This window comes from Leptinotarsa decemlineata, unplaced genomic scaffold, assembly GCF_025532065.1.
Source record: "Leptinotarsa decemlineata unplaced genomic scaffold, Ldec_3_MD MMD2_P_RNA_scaffold_5, whole genome shotgun sequence".
NCBI classification, from domain to species: domain Eukaryota; kingdom Metazoa; phylum Arthropoda; class Insecta; order Coleoptera; family Chrysomelidae; genus Leptinotarsa; species Leptinotarsa decemlineata.
The window spans coordinates 15,719,408-15,742,500 of NW_027412532.1; the positions used below are offsets into that span (position 1 = coordinate 15,719,408).

The 23,093-nt window shown below is 34.9% G+C and overlaps 1 protein-coding gene across 5 annotated transcripts in view; it reads right to left on the reverse strand.

The window, feature by feature from the left end:
• msi (RNA-binding protein musashi) overlaps positions 1-23,093 on the reverse strand; it is a 398,619-nt gene that overhangs the window by 350,181 nt on the left and 25,345 nt on the right. The window lies entirely within an intron of this gene.

The window sequence follows — 23,093 nt, forward strand, 5'->3', positions numbered from 1 at the left end:
GATAGTTTCTTCTGAGTCTAAATATTGTTGGCGAAGATCTTTTTATTTTTCACTCTAAAACCTATTGAGAACAATTTTGAGTTTTTGATCATTCGTGTACGTAAAGTACATTGTCATTTATTCAACCCGATCTAGAGTAACTTATTATGTATGTATTATTTACTTTCTTCGAAAACGAAACAGCCATCAGTTAAGCCCTTCCCCAATTTTCTCAAAATATCCAATTAGGCGACAATCTCGTTTTCCTATACAACTCGAGTTGGAAAGTCTAACTGAAGTAAAAACTTCGATAATGCTTATTTATTGGGACCATAAAAGGAAAATGGAACCAAGAAGTTTCGAAACTAGGAGCAGGAAGCTTACCAGTTCGAACTTCGACAGATTCTGAAATAACGAGAACATCCAGGCAAAATCCTTTGCGAACACAGAAAAAAGAAAAAGTATAAGAATTACGCTCGATCTCGTCAGAACATGCTGTTTCTTTTTTCCGGAACGTATAAGAAATTCGCTAATAGCGTAATACTGTAAGAGTTGGGAGAGCACGTCAACAAAAAGCGGAAAGTTGAGTATTTCATTCAAAAAATGAAGAGGTTTTTGTATTCGCCACCTTCGATGTACTGAATAATTTATAAGTGAAATGGCTCGAAAGATTTTTGTATCAGTTGAATAGGAGCAAATCTTTTTCGACTCATTCTCCTAATAAACCGCTATAGTCAACTTGAATTGTCTATAAGTGGGACCAGACATGTTTGATCGAATTATCTGATAAACTTGATGTATGCCTATTATTGAGTATTGGATGATTCACTCACAAAATGTTACCATTATATTTCACTATCACTTTGTGTTGTCGTAATGTAAATCAGTGGAAGCGATCAATCATCACACTTTTACTTTATACACAGTCACAACTTCCTTGAAGTAAAGGTGAATACATCGCCCCTTACTAAGACGTCATGGGAACTACAGAAGGCTCAGTCCTCGAGTATCAAAGAGAATCGAGGCTCCCAAAGGCGATCAGTTGCAAAGCCAAGCTTCAACATTAACCGCCCACGAAATTCGTCATTTGTCTGTCACTACAGCTTTCAATACAAGGCAAATAGATGAACTTGTGATCCAACATCAGAAAACGCTGGAAAACAGAGGAATAGATGTGGCCGGGGTACAATGAAAGGAAAACAAGGTGCATGTACATACCAGTCAGAAGAGATGAGAGAGATTCGGTCATAGTTATAAATGGAAGTGAGTTAGAGCTGAGGACGAATGTAAGATACCTAGGGATTGTGGTAGACTCTGGGCTTCTGTTCATTGGCCACCACGAGAAGGTGAGAAAGAGGATGGGTAAATTGGCAGGAAAACTAAGGAGATGAACCGGACGGAATATTGGGCTTAGGAGAGAATGTGTGAGGATCATATATGAAAGGGTAGCTGAATCTGCGGTAACGTATGTGGTGCAAGTATAGGGAAACACTGAGGAGACAGCTGAGCGCCACATGTGGGGCGTACAAGACGAAGCTGAGCGTGGTTTTCGGTATAGCTCAGCTACACGTGGAAGCGCGGACAAGATACTGAGAATGGAGTATGAATGATACAAGAAAGATTGAGGACAGAATGGAAGGAAGGGGCAGGGTATTTCCATGAATGCAAGGGGTATTGCTGGAGGAAACGGGAGATAAATGAATGACTGAGGTGCACGTGGACACCAAAGGCAAGGATAGAGGACGAGAGAACAGGTAAAGACTGGGCGTATAAGAAAGAGGGGGTGAATTGGTTACAGGGAGCGAAATAGTTACAGAACAGAGCAGGGTGAATAAAGCGAAATTAATTGCAATAGAGGAAGTGATTGGCATGTGGAGTATGGAAGAGAGTGTGACTTCAGTCACTGACTCCGCAGTGGCTGTAGAAAGCATGAAAGTAGGGAGACTGAAAAATTAGAGAGTAGCCATAATTATAAAACAGTCAGGCATAAATCATTGAATCTGACGAGAATGGTGGTACAACTACTAACGGAGCATGATAACTTTCCCGGATATCTGGCCAGGTTCAACCTGGAATCGGAGATGCCGTGCCCCTATAGTGTTTGATGGCGACAAGACTGGGTAGCGCGAATGGAAAGAACGTATATAATGTGGAAAATGGAGAGAAGGAACTGAGAGGAGGGAATGGAAGGAAAGGAAGAATGGATACGGTATGCAATGTTATTGCATATAAAGGAAAAGTAATTTTGTTTGCACAGATAGTTTCATTATTGTTAGCGTTGATCACAAGGTAATTGAGATTTATGTAGATATTTAAATTTGAGTTGAAAGGGAATTGTAATGATTTTGTGAATGAATAAAAATAAGGATCTTCTTCACCACTGATTCGTCCCTGTGTGTGGTCGATGTCACGCGTGGGCGACACGAAAGAGGGTTTGGAGGAGTAGGGGTTTGTCTAGCGCCATCACTGAGAAGATGCTCAATTGAAAGGCTTTCGGCCAGGTCACTGGGAGCAATGGCACTATTCATGTCCCAAAGAAGACAAGCCCAAAATTGAAGACAATGGCATCTCTTCCTACGAAGACGTCATCAATGCGATCGACAGAAGACTGAAACCTCAATACTAATCCTTTATTTACCAGCTGTGAAAACTAGAAGATATACTTCAAATTTATTACATTACATAATTTATATGATATAAAAGTTTTTTTGCGAGATTTACTGATTTTATAAAAATACATAATTTTTTTAAGAATTACTTATATCGAAATCAAGTTACCTATTGTATTCTTTTTTCTAAATAGGTAAATGTACCATCAAGCTTTTATATAATATAGATACATTGATGGGTTTGATTTTCATTTTCTTCTCTTTAGAGCTGGTAAATAATGGATTGAACTTGAAAATGTTTCTTTCTTAAGTGTTGATTAATTTTTTTCAGTTATTGCTGAACATGTTCCTCAATCTGTTCATTTCATTTAATGCGTTATTGTGATATGTTCTATCCCTACCACATTCGTCCGAGCTTCACCAAACTATCCTTGAACTTTGCCGAATTACAACTCTTGACAATTGGTAATGCGGCCATCTTGTTTACCGCCATCTTAGATATTTTGGATATTCGAAACCAGTCTACCATCTTTGCTATATTGGGTCTAGAGTAATTCTCTATTCTTTCTAGCGAATCCTTATCTTCAATAACCATATAATAGAAGTGTATGAAAAAATAATTCCGTCGGTAGCCGGGCGGTTCGACGTGGGTGCTTTGTTCGGTCTCTTAATCGACCGATGTGTGACTCGGTAGTTCAAGCCGCAGGCTGAACGATCAATTTTCACTTGTTATCGTCCAATCACGTTAAAAGGTAAGACCTCATTAGTCCTCAGCTCACACAAGTTTCAACTTCTCATGGTTGTCGTTCATAGGGGTGCGACAGCTGAGTAATGGAAAAAACATATTTTAAACATATCTTAGGTGGTCCGCCACGATGAAGTTAGAATGACGTCATGTTATGGTACGCATTCTTTTCATGAAATCCTGATTTAATGTCCATGCTACGAGGGTCCATGATTAAACTAGTCCGCCATCTTGGGTAGTCCGCCATATCATATTTAGAGAGAGGTCATGTTATTCTTCGTATCCTTTTCAGTAAAACCTCTCGTTTGATACCCATATCATGTTGGAAGTTGAGCTTGTGTGAGGTTAAGTGGTAGAACAAATCAGTAATTTTGAATTATTGATTTGAACTTCGCCTTTGACGTCAGCCCTAGTATCATTAATGTTCCAAATGTAAAAAAATCTATATGTATCCTAGATTGACAGAATAAAGACATATTATTATTATTATTATTATTATATTCTAATTCTGCATCCTGGCGGTCCGCCATGTTGGATGTAGAATGGCGTCACTCGGCTTACCAGCATTTTCATCTGAACTGAATTTCACCTCAATCTGTTGCAAGATTTGACTCGAACTAACATACAAACATTTCAAGCTCTGATTAAATTCATCATTTGGGCATTCAGGTGATTTTGTGTTAGCATTCCGTATTTATACTACTCTAATATCATGATTTCATCATTTGAAAATTGTTCTTCCGAATGAATAATTGACAAGAGTTACACATGAATTGTTTCTTGTTAGAAACGAATAAATGTATATACCCAATTTTTATACTCGAAACCGTACGTTAAACGAACAATACTCAACAGACTAGTCGCACAGAAGGGAAAAAATAGTTTTCACTTTAGGAAAATGGATTGTAATGAAAATTATAGATATATTGTTCAACAGAAAATGCCTTTTGATGCATAGCAGATTAACATATTACGTTTCACAAAACAATCTTAGGTTCATAAAAAGACGATCATTAATCTTTTTTCTTGATACTTCAGTACCTTCTAGTTTAAAACATTACACCTCCAGGATATGAAAATGTTCTTGTGAAAATAAATTGAATCAAAAATTACCTCTTCAACGTTAGCATGTTAGCAACATCTTGTATAAATGATTTCATAACCATGTCCACATGACCGTCTATGATGTGGCGTGAATCGATAACCGCATGCATTCGATTGTGAATATCGCTCATTCAAATGTTTATAGTTGATAACGAATAAAAGCCTTTCTGTGCATGTGCAGTATTATCTCTATTAGCAATATACATTTTACGAATCAGCATTTTCTATAGCTTTGGTACATGACGATCTATGGCGCCTATTGAAATTGCGGAAATTTCATTGACCGCTCACAATTTAATCTGTTGCGGCGTTACGTTCGCATTATTCACTCAATATTTACCGTATCGATAGTTTATTGGACTACAAAAACGAATTTTAGACGGTCGAATAGGGACGATATGCATTTTTTAAGTCAACAAGTTGATTTTTCAAACTTTTTCTCCACACTCTACGTTTTTTTAAAGTGATGGTGCGACGTTTGATTTCACCCAAACTAGCTCTGAAATTAATTATAATACCGACTTGAAATCGTGTGAGACATTAATGACGTTGATCAAAACTGAAATATTAAAAAAAGGCATATCTAAATTGAAAGGGATATAATCATAGAAGAGATGAATTCTGGGAAAGAGAGGTTTTGGCATTCTACTTCTCCATCTTGATTCAAAAAACGTGAAAATCTTTCAAAGAGTGATATCTCTATGTTTCGGCATAAGACAATAGCATTAAAAATGACGCTGACTGATGGCAGACAGTGAAATCTAAGCGACAGAAACCAAAAATACGAATGATTGTAGGAAACAATGAAGAAACAGATATAAAGGGCGTCCCCAAAAATGTGCTTCTACATGTATCAAGGGTGGACCAAACAACTTCATTGGAAGAACTGAGGCAAGTTCTACTCCCCACGTTTCCAGAGGTTCATGTTCAAGAATTTGCATCAAGATTCCCAAGTATTTACTATTCTTTCAAGGTATCTATCTATAAATGAATCAAATTTCAAGACTACCATGGATCCACGGTTCTGGCCTGAAGCGGCTTGCATTAGTAAGTTTTTTCAGAAGCGGGGGGCAACTCATGCAACAAATTAGCCTTTTATCCACAAATCGTTCTGTTGAACGAGTCTGATAACTGATGCAATCAATCAGTTAGAAACAGATATCAATAACGATATGTTATTTCTTGTCTACAAAAGTAGACATTATCCACACAAAATACATAAGAGGGTTTGAAGTGAGCACATACTTCTGTAAAAACCTATATGATCAAGATGGCGTTGCTATATACTCCAGATTCGGACTGAAATATAAAAAGATGAAACTATGAAAAACACTTATTTGTGGTGTATTTTGCAAATTAAACGGCACTACTACCATAATTTTCACTTGCTTTAGATCTCCGGGTGGTGATCATAACCTATTTTTCGAAACTATCCAGAAGGTTTTTGATGAGTTTTATAAGCCTACTGAAAATATTATTTTAACAGGTGACATCAATATCGATTATACCACTGATTCAAGGGATTCCTGTAAAGTTAACAAACTCAAAGATATTCTGTCTAGCTTTGGTTTGTATCCAATTGTGAAATGGCCAACTAGAGTTACCGCACATTCATCTACCATTGTCGACCAAAGTTTCAGTAACGTTAATGACACGGTCGTTTGTGTAGTTGATAAAACGATATTTCAGACCATAAAATGGTACTTCTTCAGATATCTCAAACAAAATGGCCTCTCGAAAATTTTCCAAACGAAGAGAAGTTTCAATAAGCAGTCTGTTGAACACTATCGTGAAGTACTCAAATGTGAATCATGGAAATATGTTACCGAAGCTTGTACAGATAAAGCATTTGAATACTTTTGTGCTACATTTTTCAATCACTTCAATATATTTTTTCCTATGAAAAAATATTGGAAAAATGGTATTTCACACGATAAGATTTCACCGATAAAGTGAAATCATCCAGTAGAAATTTGAAGATGAAGATCTTCATATTTTGAGAAATAGGTATCCTGAAACCTTTACAGGCGCTTACAAAAAGGCCATAAAGAAACATGTTCGAGACTCAAAAAAAACATTTTATCTGAACTGAATCACAGGTGTCCCTAAACATAGTAGAACAGCATGGAAAGTAATATCCGAATTTTCAAATTGGAAGGGAGATGCAAAAAATATTCAAATAATGAAATACCGCACTTTACAAGATAACCCAGGTGATTTATCAAATTTATTCAATGAAGTTTTCATTGATTCTCCTTTAGAAATTATTAGCAAAATAAAGGTAGATGATGAACTAAACCATTGTCTCACAAATACGAATCCACATTTCATTTTTTTAGAGCCTTTTATACTGAAGGAACTACTTTTTCTGCTTAGCAACAAAATCAAAAACAAAAACTCATCTGACCCAGATGAAGTTCCGTTATTTTTCATCAAGAAATATCTTCCCTTCATTATAATGCCACTCACCTTCCTGGTCAACCTGTCATTTCTAACCTAACCTAACCATGCTTTTCCAAGATTTGTGAGTACTCCCATGTAGATAGTGATACCGAAATTCCTAAAAAACCATCGAATATTCTCAGATAAACAACATGGTTTTCGTACAAAAAAATTCACAAACACTGCAATAATCTATCGATACAGTTACAATGTTTCTGGAATCAGGAGAACGCCCTATTGATATATTTTGCGACCTCAGCAGAGCTTTCGACTCTGTCAATCAATATCAACTCATGTCAAGTGTTTTTCGTATGGTATACGAGGTGTTGCCTATAACTAGACTTCATCGTTTCTGAAGAATAGACAGCAGTTTGTTAGCTTGAAATATCATAGTGAGTCTACTACTACTACCTTTGATTCTGAGCGCTTGGACGTCACGATGGGTGTACCACAAGGATCTGTGCTAGGTCCGATATTATTCCTTCTTTATATAAATGAAATCGATAAGTTCATCACATATTCATTCATGAAGATGTACGCTGATGACACATCCTTGGTGGTGTCCAGTAATGTGGATCATCGAGAAGTGTGTCTAATGAAAAATAAATATTATTATCATTATAGCAACTTTTGAAACAGTTCAGTGCATATACATTGTGTAGAAGATCTTCATTCAATGATCAGGAACAATATTTCATTTTCAATCTGTCTCACGTTACTCTCTATATTTCAAACCCTGGACATTACCTCTTAAATGGATGAAATCAACATGGAAGGAATACACGTTACACTGTAATCAGCCAAATGAAAATCAAAATTCAAATCAAATTTCACTTCGAATTAGATAATAAATCTCATCAGATATTCCACTAATATGTGTTATTATATCGTATTGGAGCACTTATGTCTACGATCACATTTGAGCACGAATGCTCAATATGATCAATAGGTATCTTGGTATGACAGTATAATATAAACCGAAGTCAGCCAAGAAAAACAGTCTCAATTTTTATATACTTTGAAATCATCATATCGAGAGTTTGTGTATTTACCATTGTATATACATGTTTTCACTTACAAAAAATATTTTGGTAGTGAATAAATCACACTGAATAGCAAACATATTTTGTTGTGGATAAAATATAATTCAAAAATTTCATTCATTGATCATTTGATTTTCAGAACAGATATTTTTTTTAGCAAATTGTCAGCCAATATAGTTTTCAGAACAGTCAAGAGTGATGTGAGTACTGTATCTTTCCATATTTTTCTACAGCTATTCAAAGAAAAATTTCTATTTTTCTATAGGAATTCGTTGTATTGAATATTTTGATACTTGCCTCCATCATGAATTTATTGGCCCAGAAAGTTTTTCGGGAAAGAGTCGGTAAAACACATTTTTCATGAACTGCTCTTCGCACCTCATGTTGAGAGGTAGTTGTCAGTTTCCCAAATTTTAAGTCAATGTTTTGTTCCCTTAGAAAGATAATCAAACAACAAAATATGGACACAATAGAATGGCAATTTTTTCAAAAATGTTTTTCGATAGGGTCTATGGTCGATAAAAAAGTTTGAGGATATCAAAAATTTGCACAAGTCGCAATATTTGGATAGAAATTCACTCTCGGAGAAAACACAAATTATACCTTCGAAAATAATATTATTAGATGTAATAGATCATTCTTCAATCCATTCAAAGTATGTCTACCAAATATCAAATCAGTTGAAATGAGAATTCTCATCATATTCTCATGATAGGTCATTCTTTATGGCGGTTCCCTTCTTTTGTATCGAACTTTTTGAATCGTACCACTTCAATTATATTTCAAATTTGTTGTGGTTTTAATAATTCAATTTTGTTTTTGGTTGATATTATCTCCATTAAAATATAAATGATTGATAATTTCCTTCACGCAATGGAAACCAAACCCAGTAGCTAAATTATCGAAAATCGTCACTGAAATGAATTCATGGTGTCCAGTTATTTAATACCGATGTAAAGATCAGGCAACTACTAAGTTTAAAGAATTTCTAGCTTCATTTACTGTAAATTGATAACTAGTACGGTTTTGTTCTCGGGCTTACCGAGCTCACGATTAATCACTGCTGTTATAGTTCTATATGACTCTTGAAACAATATTGAAAATAAATTGAGAATAATAACGAAACTTTTCCAAATGACTCCTTAACTATATTTTCTCATCACCTTTACCAAAATACCTGAAATAGGGGTTCTGTTTATAGTTTCAGGAATGGTAATAGAATAAAAAAATGTCATCGAACTCTGGGTCAAAATTCTCTGGAGATATCCCTTTCCTCTGTTGAATACTTATAATTAGCTCGTTCAATCAAGCTCTCAATTTTTTTTATCCTTCCTCAATTATTTTTTCTTCAAAATATATAGTTTGAAATTGAAGCGAATTTATATTTGTTTTGTATGGCCGATACTTTTGTTTGAAAGTGGTTGACAATGTTTCATGGAGAATTTTACTAATTCGGACTTCCATTGTCTTATATGTGGACTTTCAATGTCTTCTTAGTTTCAGCGATATAGAATTCTCCGCACTCGCAGGGTATCCGGTGAATGCAATTCTTGGAATCGCAATCCGCGTCTGGTATCCTGATTTTCGAAAAGCTGCTACGATTGGTGTTTCCGGATCTGAAGAAGATTCTGATCCAGGAAAATGTCAGCCAAGTGAAAATGTCATCACTTCAATACACAACAATAAAAAATTTGAAATCATTGATGTTTTCCAAAGCTTTCACCCAAATTTGAAATTTACAGCAGAATTGGAAAATGACAATTCTCTAGCCTTCTTAGACACTAAGATATCGAGAACACCCAACCAGATTTTAAAAGTCGACTGGTACCACAAAACTATACTTTTTCAGAAAGGTTTATTAATACCTTTTCACAACACAGTTTTAACAATAAAATTATTACCATTAGGAACTTGAAATCAAGAGCACTCACAATTTCTGATACCGAGTTTCATAACAATGACAACAGAATTATAGAAGATTTTCTTAATAAAAATAATTACCCTCCTTCATTGGTGAAAAAAATTATAAATGAAAATAGACAACCTACACAAAATATTTTTGAATTCCTTATGTACATAACCTTTCTGAAAAACTTGGAAATAATGAACACATCAAAACTGCGTTTGCAAATGCTAACACTGTAGGTGAAAGTTTTTTTTTCTAAACAAAAAACAAAAAATCCGATGCATATGTAATCAAACGTCGTTTATGAAATTAACTGCAAAGATGTTATGTAGGACAAACGGGACGTTACTTATAAAACAGGTTGTCTGAACATGAAGGAGATACAAGGAAGTTTAATGTTGCCAATCCAACAACCTCGTTGAATACACAAGAGAAAACAACCACAGTTTTGACTTTGCAAACCCCAAGATTTTAGATATTCAACCTTTCTTAGGTAAACGACTGTTTAGTGAGATGACCCGCATTCTCAAACAGAAAAGTGTTAACACTAGAAAGGACATAGAAGGACTGAATGGTGCTTATTTTAATTTTAATTCACTGAATCGTATTCCTTAATATTTTAATATACATAAGTTTCCACCATCCTGTGTAATCTTCTATTGTTTATATAAATATATACATATATATATATATATATATATATATATATATATATATATATATATAAATCAAGAATGAAATAATTCGTGGACACAACACAACTATCTGTATTTATATCTTGGACCCGGATGTCACGCAGGTAGCTATAGCTGCCTCCGTGGTCATGTTAGATGTAGCCTGGGAATTCTAGGTCTTCTAACTGGAACCACAAATGTGCGGTTGGCTCCTGTTGTTAACTCCGTGCGTTTGTGTTGTTTCCTGATTTCGGCAAACAAGTGTTTCCCATCTTTACACTTGGCTCTACCGCCCTGATGAGGCCAATAACCAGAAACACGTGTCCGCGGTTTGCCCCCCTTTTTTGAGTGTTGTGTCCACAAATTGTTTAATTTTTGATTTATATCATGCACACTCGATAAAATCTGTATATATATATATATATATATAGATAGATATATATATATATATATATATATATATATATATATATATATATATATATATATACAAATATAGTAGAATGAAATAACGGGGTCTCTCAGTCAAAAAATCAGAAAATTTTCTTTACTTTGCCAAGCTTTCGCTTCTAGTGTGAAGCTTCTTCAGGGCCTATAATTTATTGAGTTGGGGTTTTTTTTGCCAATGAATAAAATTACAAATCATACTTACAGTAAAACTGAGTAAAAAACAATCAATTGAACATATAAATCGACGAAAAAAGTTAAACATTAATGGAGTTTTTTGGTTTGACAAATGTCATACCTTCACATAAATGTCATTTTTCAATGGGCATGATGATTTGATAATCTTTGACTTTAAAGGGAAAGTTGATTGATACAATTTTCATTATTATCAATATGAGCTTTGGTGTAGTTCCAGTAAGTTACTGTATATACTGCTGAGATTATCAATGTCAGTTTTCTTATTCATACAATCAGAAGACTTATTAATTTCAACTATTTGAAGAAAAAGGCGTTTTGAAATATTTTCTTGTGTATGTAAAACTTTGATATTGTTCAATTTATTGTTTTTCGCTCATTTTTACTGTAAATAGGATTTGTAATGTTATTCGATGGCGAAAATATTCACAACTCATTAAATTATAGGCCCTGAAGAAGCTTCCCATTAAAAGCGAAAGCTTAGCAAAGTAAAGCAGAGTTTGATTTTTGATTTTTTGGCTGAGAGACCCTGTGAAATCTATTTTACCATACATTTCTCCAGTCGCTGAAATTATCCACTATATGTATATATATATATATATATATATATATATATATATATATATATATATATATATATATATATATATATATATATATATATATATATATATATATTATTGAGTGTGTATGATATAAATCAAAAGGAGGAAATCGTGGACATGACACTCAAGAAATATGGAGGCAAACCGCGGACACGTGTTTCTGGCTATTGGCCTCATCAGCGCGGTGCAGCCAATTGCAAAGGTGGACAACAACTGGTTACCAAAAATGGAAAAAAAAACATCACATATACATATTCTTGAGTGTCATGTCCACGATTTCCTCCTTTTGATTTATATATATATATATATATATATATATATATATATATTCGTTTGTACCTAGGTTTTCTGACACATATATTTTAAACGTTTTTTTGACATGGATAAGTAATGTTTGGTAAGTGCACCTGTTTGTTTTTTTACATAATATGAGATTGTATAAACTTTATAAATTTTGCAATATGTATTGACATATATTGCTCGCTTATTAAATCATTTCATTATAGAACACTGATGACGGATTTAATAAATTCCGAAACTTTGGCGTAAAACCAAATTGTATATCTACGATCATTTTTGATCCGTTTCCCAACCAATAGAAAAAATCGCATTTGAAAATATTTTGGATCACCGAACCAGGCAAAAATAAATTAATCAGTTTCAGTAGAAACCATGTACATTGACTGTCGAATCATACAAAGGAAGCTATGTGAAGAAATAGACCTGGAAGATAGAACGAGGTTACCAATAGGAATATTCATGAAATCACTAAAATGTCGTGTCCAGAATTGTTATTTCCAACTGAGACACGAATGAAATTGTCACTTTCACTGGTTTTACCCAACATAGACATGGAGTGGTTTGAAATGCTCGCTGGCTATCGAAGAAGCCCACAAAAAGCCACAAGATTGGTTAAGATATGTTGAGGATACCTTCAAAGAACTGGAACTGGACACATTCTGCTGCACCTCAACAACGTGAGACCTTCCATAACACCTCAATGAATGAAGTTTTTAGATATAATGGTGACGAGGAGGAGAAAAGCATCTGTATTTCAAAAACCAACTCACACGGGACAGTATATTAATTACAAATCCAACTACTACCAATCTTCCAAGAGAGAAATTATCAAGATCTTAATTGATCAAACATTTAGACTCTGTTAGTTGCTTGTCAAGGCAACTAGGCTTTATCAGAATTGTTACTCCAAGAAGGTGGTGAAACAGACATTGGCTAGAAGACAATAAAAGATTCGTAAGAAGAAGAGGCCATCAAAACCTTGCGTCAGAGAAATGACGGAAGAAATGAGAAAAATTGGGTCTAAGTACAACATACGATCTTGCTTTATACCCGGAAACATCATCCGTAGCAGCCTTACAGAAATCAAGCCACTAACCATGAACTGCACAAGCAAATACTTCGTTATGAGAAACCAGTATATTTGTAACAACAGAGCATATTTGGATTCATAAAACCTACACCAAGTGGTAATACAGGGAGTAACACTGGTTCAAAGCTCAAAGGAAACTGTTTAAATCTGTTCAAAATCTCAAAAGTCGAAACGCGCTAAGGACTAACGAGGTCTCACGTTTCAACGTGTGATTCCTAACACGGGTTGGACGATAGGAAGTGAAAGTCGATCATCCGGCCTTGCGGTTCGAACCACCGGTTCGCACAGCGGTAGATTGACTAAGTGGAACAAACCACCCACTATAGAAACCGCTGATAAAGCATAAAAACAGTCTACGTTGCACGGAATCGGAAACCAAAAAAAGAGAGACGGAAAGTGAAGGCGCCTAAGTGATCGATAAATAGTCTCGTTTGGATATTGATAATCGAAACATCCATACTTGATATAATTTTCTTACATGTATATAATTGATATTACACTCATTGCTCAAACCATATATAAATACATTCTTATGAATATTCATATTCATTGCCCATTCAGTTTTGGACAATATTCCACTTTTTCGACATTATTCGTGTTTTAACAAAATCTTCCAAATAATTCAGTTCGGTTATTTTTAGTATTTTCACACTAAGTTCTTCATAATGTGTGAATCGTTATGGGAATTCGAAAGTCGATTAAATCTTGTAATCAAAGAAAGAAACATAGACCAATCGGTTATTGATCTCGTTATAACTAGTAAATCGTCGATTACGTGTATCCGACCAGCCTTGGAGCATTTCCTCTTCGCGCCACTGGACTTGATCGATAATGACTAGTTACACCGCGACAAAGAGGACTGAACTCCTCTAGTGCCTTAACCGAATGCGGAAGAGACTTACCCAACCATGAAGAGAATGACTGGGAGAGTATCAGGATATCTAGTTTACATACAAACACAATAATAACCACCGTCAACAGATTTGAATAGGTACGAAAATGATAGCTGTCGCTATCAACCATTATTATGCGTTTGAGTATTATTCCCAACAATGTATTCATGATTAGCGTCATGTCTTCCGCTTGGCTTCACTCAGAGGATTTTCAAGAAACTGACAGGAACTTGGGTTATGATGACGGGAAACAAAGTTAGGATCAACTGAGTGTATTTCTAAGGATATCCTTGAATAATTTCCGTTTACGATTAGGTAGTCTCGAGTGTCTCTTTTCTGGATCCAAATTGAAATTTATTTTTGACTTCTATCGGGAAACTGGATGTGTATATAACATGTGAAAATGACGAAATGATATTAAATTTTCATTGCACGCTTCAAGATGAATGATTCGTTTCAAGTTGTCATCAATTCATTCACTTGTCGTCCTTTCTTTTCATACAGGGTGTCTCATAACTCTTGGTTCAAACTAGAGAAGGTGATGAAGGGGTCATTTCTTATAAAAAAAATCCACATAATCGGATCTGGATTTCTTTACGATTTTGAGTGTTTTTTTTAATGGCAAAGAGAGTGTTAATTTTTTTATATGAAATACAAACAATATTTTTTGTACAACTGTGAATGTGAATTTACATTGTCTGGAATGTATTGAAAATAAATACTTCCAATACACATTGACGTTTTTTGTTTCGATAAGTTAACGCTTTCAAAATATTAGTCAATGTTTTCAGTAAAATCGTAATAAAAAATCTGTCCTGTCTGAAAAAAATAAGTCCCAAATAACTAAATAATCCTTCTCTTTTTCATACATTTTATTCTTAATGTTATCAATACTTCTAATACAATTTCACAGCATCCAGTGGTCTTTCTATATCGTTACTATAGAAACGGTTTGTTGTCACGCCGCGTATTTGACTGAGTTTGCTCGTAGTTGTTTCAATTTCAAGTTATTTTCAAGAAGAGTGATATTAATTATAATCGTAGTCGTGATACCCCATTAGATATATCTGAAAAAGCGAATAAAATAGTATCTAATATGTTACTGGGCAAATCCAAGTTAGTATATGAGAAAACATGACCAATTTCGTGACTGGTGCGACAAGAAACACGTGAAAAAGGTTTCTGAAAATGTGCTTATATGCTATTGTGAGAAAACATCTGAAATTATAAAACCTGAGTGTTTATTTAATGTTGAAAAGTACATTGAATGAGGAAATTTTCCAAATTGTTCCCGCTCATTAAGAACAAAAGCCTCGGATACCAAGGAAAGAAATCAAAAGTTTTCTCATGGAATGATATCAATAAATTAATTCAAGATGCTGATAACGAAACGAACTTAATTCATAAGGTACATATATAATCATAATTTTGTAAGATTAGTGGTAATTCCAAAATTTGTTATTTGTAGGTTGTCCTAATTTCGGATATCAGCGGTACTTGTCGCCGTGAAGAATTACCTATTACATATAACTATTGATGCCATTGAAAATGCTGGATCTATATTGTTTGTTAAAATATCTGATACGAAGACCTATTGCGCAAGAACGTTTACTGTTTCAAATTTCCATTATATTGAGATAAACCGCAAGTATAGAGCACTAGGGCCGCCTCATAGAGAAAGTAACAAATTATTTTTGAAATATTCGAGAGGAAAATGTATTAACCAACCTGTGGGGATGAATAAAATTGAAGAAATTTCCATCTTGATTTCAAAATGGCTGAGAGAACACTTGTATCAGAGCTACACAGGTCACTGTTTCAGGAGAACTTCTGTAACTTTTCTGGCCAATGCAGGGGGCAAGATCACATTGATAAAACGTCATGGTGGCTGGAAATCTGCCTCTGTAGCACAAGCATATATAGAAGACAGTTTGAATGATAAAATTGAGATTTTCAACAAAATACTGAATTGTCCATCTTCTTCCAAACAAATTGAAATCTCTAATGAAATTGTGAAATCAGCTTTTCAAGAAATATCTAATGTATGTTTTTGATCAGCAGCCACATGAAACATTTTCGGGAATTTATGTTGGAATACATTGTTAAAACTTCACTATCGATTATTATTCCAATAAATGAAATTGTTATATGACGAATAATCAATCAATAGTTGACTCTTTTGAAAATAAATCCTTCAAACGATAATATTTCATGTTTATTTTGAGAATTATTTTGCAAGTGAAAAAAGGTTTTTTCGAAGTGAAAAAAAAAACTTTTTTTCACGGTGAAAACTACTGTAGTCCGTTTATAGATAATTTTCTCACTCATATCTTGAATTGTTGCTTAGAAAAATGTTATTTTCCTAATCTATGGAAAATTGCCATGATCAGACCTTTGAGTAAAGTTTCGAACCCAGTGAACTACACTGACCTACGTCCTCTCTACGTATTCTCTCTACGCTTTCAAAAATATTAGAAAAACTCATTCATCATCAAGTAAGTTCATATCTATATGAAAATTATATTATTCCTGATTGTCAAGCTGGGTTCAGAAGTGGGTATAGTACATCTGCAGCCCTCGTTCAGGTTACAGATGACATAATTCGAAACTCTGATAATAAAGAGTTGACAGCTCTAGTTGCCTTAGATTTTTCGAAGGTATTTGATACTATAAATCATTCTCTATTATGTTTCAAATTGAAATATTATGGATTCTCGGATGAGTTAGTCTTCCTACTATTTTCATATCTGACGAATCGCTGTCAAACGGTATATTAAAATAATGAAATGTCGTCAACTCGAAATGTTACTTCTGGTGTGCCTCAAGGGTCAATCTTAGGACCTTTACTCTTTATAATCTACACCAGTGACATCTTGAATTCTATGAAGCACTCAAAAGTTCAGGCCTATGCAGATGATACGCAATTGTATACCAACATAAACATCTACAACTATGGAACTATTCAAAACCTCATCAATTCCGACCTACAAACCATTTCTAATTTAGCTGCGCAACATAATATAAAATTGAATAGGAATAAATGCCATTTGATGCTTTTCGGTAATAAAAAGAATAGGGCTATAGTTGCACAACATCTCACAATTAGAATTGAGAACACTATACTTCCCGTTGTGAATTCCATTAAAAACCTAGGTATTATTTTTGATTCTGACCTAAAATTTGATTTGCATTTGAATGATTTGCTCAGAAAATCGTTTGGGACTCTCAAATTGATTTATTCAAATAGATATTTTTTCAGTCGACCAATCAGGAAACTTCTCACTGAGTCGTTGGTCTTATCACGGTTCAACTATGGTGACATTGTGTACAGCAATCTTTTAAGTAAATTTGATTTAAATCGGAAACAGAAAGTACAGAACTTCTGTTGTAGACTTGTCTATTCTTTAAGAAAATTTGATCATGTCTCGAATAAAATCAAAGAATTAAATTGGCTGACAATGATCAATCGTACTAATTAAAATCTTTGCAATTTTGTGTACAAAGTATTGAGTTACAAAATTCCCACATCACTTTACAATAAACTGATTCCTAGGTCTATGCTACATTCATTGGATGTAAGATCAAAAAATAAACTGCATGTCCCTCGTCATAAGACGTCACTGTTTCAGAGGTCGTTCACTTATCTCTCCATCAAATTCTACAACTCACTGTTATACAATTGTATGAAACTTTCGAAAGGAGAGTTAAGAATCATTCTGAAAAAACATTTTCTGAAAAACACTTCCTGAATACCAACAGGAACTTGAGTGCCGTGTCCTGAATTTATCTTTAACCTTTACTTACCTTGTCACAATATGTCATCTAGATACCTATGATATAAATTATTATTATGTTATGCGTTTTTTTCATCGTGTCTTTCTCTCTATTTATCATTTCAGTTGATTAGAATTGTACATTTTAGGTTATTATTATTATTATTATTTATGCCTCTAGCGACGGAAATACCAGATAAGCAATAAGGGTATATTATTAGTGGTACTTGAATAGATAGTTATCTGGACCATCAAGTTTTTATTCGCATGAACAATGCGTACCTCGAACGCCACTTGAAAATTGAAAAAAAGATCCTTCATGCAGTACTCGGATATCACATACGGGCGGTATACTCAGGATCAAACTCTCACTCACTCCTATTGAACGAAACCGTTCGGCAAAAAACGTTCAGAAAAGGTGTCGCCTGTCTCTAGACATTTCGAACACCTCCTCTGACAGAATACAATTCATTGTTTGTTCTTTATCATCATTATTATTATCATTGAAATATCATTCAATAGTAGTATATATAGTTTGAAGTTTGAAAAAAATCTGTTCAAAATCTATTTTTCTGTTAACCAGCTGTCGCACCCCTACGAACGACAACCCTCAGAAGTCGAAAATTGTGCGAGCTAAGAATTAACGAGGTCTTGACTTTTAACTTGTGATTTCTAACAAGGGTTGGATGATAGCAAGTCAAAATCGATCGATCAGACTGGGGCTTGAACCACCGACCAACACGGCATCAATTTGAGCGACAAACAGTTGCAAATTTTACGCAGATAATCATTCCACCCTCAGCTTACGCAGTGTGCACAAGCTCATTCACCACAAGACGATCAACAGAGAATGCTTAGAAGAATCAGAGCTGATCGAAATACTTCTATTTCGATTTTATGGACGGATAGAGCAAACCTTTCGTGCTCATATGCAATTAGTACTATTAAGTAGTAGAAAACCAATGAATACTGAGGAAAGATCGCTTTCAATACTCAAATTTGGCATCAATTATTAGCCAGAATAGCCCATTTTAACTACTTTGAAGATTTGAAGAGTATAGTATTTCCAATATCGATTGGAACAGCACAGAGAAGAAATTCCCGCCTGGACATAGGCGTCGGCATATTATTTTTCAGTGGTAGTTTTTCAGTTACTTATTCTTACAATCATAGCAATTGATCACCCCATGAAAAAGTTATGTCAACCGGATTTTTCCACCATGGCTAATTATGAAAAACTTCGAAATTTAAGGTAGTTGATTTCCGAGTCGAAAACTCTAAAATACAATGAAAACACAAACAATCACACCGAATTCTCGTCAAACATATATTTAAAAAATAATAGAGGCCAACAAAATTGCTAGAAAAAACAAAATTTTTCTTCGCTATATTCGGATGAGGTGGATTCATCATCGGGTTGAATAACGATCGGATTTATGGAACTTTGCACATAATATTTGTTCTTTTTTTATAACGTGGGCCACACAGTTCTTCCACACATCACTATTACCTATTTCATTCACCACTCGCCTTTATTGTCAAGCACTACAGCATTCAAAGTCGTTGACTGATTACATTTCTGCAAGCTTCCTTTCATTGTGGCCCAAACCATTTCAATTGGATTGAACACACAATATTATGGAGGCAAACGTAAGAGAATATGACCACGTGTTTCACACATCGAATCAATAATATACTCTTTTTTGAAATTACGTTGTTTTATGGTCGTCAGTAATACCTTTTTCGTTGGAATCTTTTCGGGTATTTCCATATCATGATTTCACATAAAATCAACAATACCTGCTTTTTTTCTGTTATTGTTTGGTATTGTAGTCAATAACCGAGAATGATACGAAGCGTTATCTATAACAATAACCGAGTTTGGAGGAATATTTGGGAGAAGCTGCTCACTGAACCAGATTTCGAATAAAGCCGCAGTCATATCTTCGTGGTATTCAGCAGACGAATCTTTTATATTTTTGGCTGACAGAAGCAAAGCGTTAGGTACGAAACCACTTTCATTCCCGGCATGCAAAATTATAATACGTTTTCCTCTTGAAGAAGGTGTGTTCAAAGCACAATACTAGGTTTCGTCTACCCAGCCATATTTGACAACATCATGGGTGTCAAACCAAGTTTCGTCGAGGTAGATTATATGTCTGCTGGATTCTCGGTAGCTTTTCATTCGACTCAAATATTCTTGTCGGAGTTGAACAATGCGTGTCGATTCCATTATGACTATCCGATTGTTCATTTTTTTATATTTGAAATCACAAGACAATAAGACACCTCCTAGAGTTTCTAAAGATTTGTGATTATAATCGGGATAGTTGAGTAATTTATACCAAATCATTTCCAAGGTTGCTACTTAATTTTTTTGGTATATACCATAAATTGTTTGCCGAATCACATCTTTTGTAGCACCATCAACGTCCGCTTTTTAATCTATTGTTAACAAATTAATTTGCAGGTAGTGGTTCCACTAGTTAATTACCGAAAAATCAATTAGGATAATCATCATTCAACAAACAAAGTCCACATAGGACCAAAAAACTTCAGGTACATAAACAGCTAATTCTTGTCTTTAGATTCAGTATCAATTTGCTTCTCCTGAAGATGCTAACCTTGTTAGCTAAACGCGCGTCGAGTGCAAAAATATCAGTTTGGTGTTAGGGTAATTGATCTCTAGAAAAAGTTTTCGAAAATCGGTTTGCAAAACCACTCACTACCTCACCTAACCCCACGAACACACGAAACTGATAAAGAAATATTGTCACACGGACAAAAAATTAGTATTCAGCCAGTCCAGCTAGCCGAGCCTTTACTCCTCAACTACATTTGATAGCACGTTTACTAACAATCTGGGCGACTAGGGGCCACAGGCAAAAAATGTTTATGACTGTACTCTTATTTTTATTGCGTTCCAATTGGGAATGGATAGACTATAACAGCTCTTACTCTCTCTTGTCTCTCTCTCACTCTCTTACTCTTGTCTCAAAATCAAATATTTAAAGGCGTATATTACGTGTGTTTTACTGTATTTTGTTGGTGCATGTTTAGTTTCAGAGAGGATGCACAAACTTTCATCAAGAATAACATTTTGTCAAAAAACCCTTATAAAAAAATTTTCCATTTGGTGCATACTTTGGGGATGACACTGTAACATAGATGAAGGTACACAAAATTTTACAGATCCAATGCAAATTAGGACGATAACCGGTCGGGTTAACGTGGATGCTTTGTTCCACTCACTCAATCGACCGCTGTGTGAACCGGTGGTTCAAGCCATAGGCCGGTCGATCGATTTTCACTTGCTACCGTCCAACCTGTGTTAGGAATCACTCGTTAAAAGGTAAGACCTCGTTAGTCCTTAGCTCGCACAAGTTTCGACTTTCGAGAGTTGTTGTTCGTAGAGGGGTGTCAGCTGCTTAACAGAAAAACAGATTTCAACAGATTTTTAATTATCACTTAAAAAACACAATTTTCAATTTTTTAACAACACATTTCACTCAAACCGTATCGGTTTCGAAATGTCAAAAGGACGTTATTGTTATTCGTTGGAAGACATTTTTTTGTGGAGCACTAAATACTCCTGACATTTTTTTGGGTATGTAACCTTCCACAATCTGGAAATATTTAACGCTGAATCTGCTAAAGTTTAATGAAGGGCAAACTGAAAAACCTCGAAAAGTTACTGCTCAATATAAACCATTGAAGAGTCCAATTAGTCAGTCACTCGTCGTATTCAAAAATTTTGCATTCAAACGGAAAAAAATTATATTTATTTTCAGTGGTCGAACTTTCGCCTCGAATTGTGAATGGCTCTAATTATTTTCACATACCTTAAAAAATTAAATATCCAGATATCATATGCGATTCTTTATATGTACATATACTGGATGTTTTTTGAGAATTTAGTTGAGGTTCATATTTCCGTTTCAAATCTTTCTTCTTAGTAATAGCAACCAGGTACGATCCATTTCCACAGAGCAATTTGAAATACACTTGTTAACTGCTAAAAGAATAAATGCGGATTCTTTGAATTTTCTTATTTTTTCACGAACTTTCACGAGTTGATTTCAGAATATGCTCCGCTATCATAGCAGACAAGCCCTATTAGCCTTGAACAGGCAACGTGTTACCTCAGGGCCAGTACTAGAGTGCCACCAAGATTTAGCCAAAGCCTCGGTAGATAATTGTATTTTCCTGAGGTAGGTTGAAGGGCGCGACAGGCGTAAAGGTAATCGCATTGCCGACTCTTCAGCCAAGGGAGCAGCTGGACTAAGAATTTTAAGACCCAGTGGACTTCGACAATTGCGGAACTAGCCAAACGTCACACCCAAGCTCAATCCCTAAAGAGATGGGATGAAATCAAAGAATAGAATCTTGCCGATCCTCTGGGCGACCCTGGGAAGCTGGCGCCGAAGAAATATCTGGCGATGACCAGGAAAAATCTTCGCTTAACAGTAGGATTTCTGACTGGCCACTGTCAACTAAGGAAACACCTCCATATTATGGGGCTAGTGGACACATCTCTATGCAGAATGTGTGAACAGGAATATGAAACTGTCAGGCATGTCCTATGCGAGTATCCGGAGTTATCGTCAATAAGAGAGCGTGAGTTTGGCGAGTCTTGGCCTATACCCGGTATAAAGGAGATGTCTCCCAGAGACCTGTCCACCTTCCTGGCCTAAGTGCTGTGGGCCTACACTCACCTTTCCTACTCTACAGATACAAATATACAGATGCTCCGCTATTCACGTCGTGTCATCTGTCTTCTCTTTATTTACTCACTATGTTCATTTTTACTCACAGGTAGGGGGATTGGAGTTTCACCACAGGAACAAGGTATACTTTTTGTGAATATAATCTTTCGTTTTTTTCGACCGAATTTTTGGGTTTAGTTTCTGTCGTTATGTCGGGGTGAACTTTTCAGTTTGACCTTCAATACACTTCAGCAGATTATCTATCGATTTAGCTTTGTTGATTTTTTAGATTGTGAAAGGTTATCTACTGAAAAAAACAGTTGGAAGACGTTGTTATAATGAATATGTGTGTTTATATAGTTGAGAAGGAGATGAGAGGCTTTTCAAATGTGTTTAACTGAATTGTGATTTTATTCTCTAATGATTTTTTGATTAGTTCCGGTCAAGACAAAAAAAATGTTCTGTTTTTTTATCAAATTCAGTCAACTTTCTTCGAAACTTCCTTTGTTATGAAAAAAATTCAAAGGGCTCTTCATCACAGTAAAAGTTGATAGTTCAATAATAATTCCATGTGCTTTTGAC